This window comes from Arachis ipaensis, chromosome B06, assembly GCF_000816755.2.
Source record: "Arachis ipaensis cultivar K30076 chromosome B06, Araip1.1, whole genome shotgun sequence".
Lineage (NCBI taxonomy): Eukaryota > Viridiplantae > Streptophyta > Magnoliopsida > Fabales > Fabaceae > Arachis > Arachis ipaensis.
Window position 1 is genome coordinate 27,526,980 of NC_029790.2, and position 2,329 is coordinate 27,529,308.

Below are 2,329 nucleotides of genomic sequence, written 5' to 3' on the forward strand. Positions count from 1 at the left end.
CTGTTTTCGAAAAAAATTTTATTCAAAATTTTTAAAGAATGAATTCTAGTGTTTCATGAAGCATTTGAAGCCTGGCTGGCTGTAAAGCCATGTCTAAATTTATTTGGACTGAGGCAGCAATTTGTTATCAAGAGCAAGCTCGTTGTTGTTAATCCACCTGCTACTGTTCCTGATTTACATGCTAAAGCTTGGCTGGCCATTGGCCATGTCTAGTGTTTTGGACCGGAGCTTTCATTGAAAGCTTGGCTGGCTAGTGAGCCATGTCTAATTCCTGGACTGAAGCTTTAGACTAAACATGGCAAGATTCCTGGAATTCATGTTAAAAATTTTGGAATCCTTATTTTTTCTTTTTCATATAATTTTCGAAATAAAAATCCAAAAAAATTAGAAAATCATAAAAATTAAAAATATTTTTTTGTGTTTCTTGTTTGAGTCTTGAGTCATATCATAAGTTTGGTGTCAATTACATATGCATCTTGCATTTTTCGAAAATTCATGCATTCATAGTGTTCTTCATGATCTTCAAGTTGTTCTTGGTAAGTCTTCTTGTTTGATCTTGATGATTTTTTGTTTTGTGTTGTATGGTGTTTTTCATATGCATTCTTGAATTCCTAGTGCGTAAGCATTAAAGAATTCTAAGTTTGGTGTCTTGCATGTTTTCTTTGCATTAAAAATTTTTCAAAATTGTGTCTATGATGTTCATCTTGACATTCAAAGTGTTCTTGGTGTTCATCTTGACATTCATAGCATTCTTGCATGCATTCATTGTTTTGATCTAAAAATTTCATGCATTGCATAATTTTCATGTTTTTTATAAAAAATTTCAAAAATCAAAAAAATATCTCTCCCTTTTTCTCTCATCAAATTCGAAAATTTGGATTGACTTTTTCAAAAATTTTTTTAAAATCAAGTTGTTTCTTATGAGTCAAATCACATTTTCAATTTGAAAATCTTATCTTTTTCAAAATCTTTTTCAAAAATAAAATCTTTTTCAAATTTCTTAGTTATTTTCGAAAATAACAATAACAATTAATGTTTTGATTCAAAAATTTCAAGTTTGTTACTTGCTTGTTAAGAAAGATTCAAACTTTAAGTTCTAGAATCATATCTTGTGATTTCTTGTGAATCAAGTCATTAATTGTGATTTTAAAAATCAAATCTTTTTCAAAAACTAATTTCAGTCATATCTTTTCAAAATATCTTCTTATCTTATCTTTTTCAAAAATCTAATTTCAAAATATCTTTTCCAACTTCCTAACTTCTCATCTTTTCAAAATTTGTTTCAACTAACTAACTAACTTTTTGTTTGTTTCTTAACTTTTTTAAAACAACCTAACTAACTCTCTTTCTCTAATTTTCGAAAATATCTTCCATCTTTTTCAAAAATTTCTTTTTAATTAACTAATTATTCTTATTTCTATTTTTGATTTTAAAAATTTTCGAAAAATACTAACATTTTTCAAAAACCATTTTCGAAAATCACTAACTCTTTTTCAAAAATATTTTTCGAAAATTCTCCCTCTCCCATCTTATTCTATTTATTTATTCATCTATTAACATCTCATCTCACATCTCAACCCTCCTCACAGTTGTGTTTCTTCCATTACATTACATTCTTTGTCTCTCCCTCTTCTTCTACTCACACAGGGACCCCTATACTGTGGTATAAAGGAATTCTATTATTATTATTATTTTTCTGTGACCTCTTCTTTGTCATATGAGCAGGAGCAAGGATAAGAACATTCTTGTGGAAGCAGATCCAGAACCTGAAAGGACTCTAAAAAGGAAACTAAGAGAAGCTAAAATACAACAATCCAGAGATAACCTTTCAGAAATTTTCGAACAGGAAGAGGAGATGGCAGCCGAAAATAATAATAATGTAAGGAAGATGCTTGGTGACTTTACTGCACCTAATTCCAATTTACATGGAAGAAGCATCTCCATTCCTGCCATTGGAGCAAATAACTTTGAGCTGAAACCTCAATTAGTTTCTCTGATGCACCAGAACTGCAAGTTTCATGGACTTCCATCTGAAGATCCTTTTCAGTTCTTAACTGAATTCTTGCAGATATGTGATACTGTTAAGACTAATAGAGTGGATCCTGAAGTCTACAGGCTCATGCTTTTCCCTTTTACTGTAAGAGACAGTGCTAGATTATGGTTGGATTCTCAACCCAAAGACAGCCTGAACTCTTGGGATAAGCTGGTCACGGCTTTCTTAGCCAAGTACTTTCCTCCTCAAAAGCTGAGAAAGCTTAGAGCTGATGTTCAAACCTCCAGACAGAAAGAAGGTGAATCCCTCAATGAAGCTTGGGAAAGATACAAACAG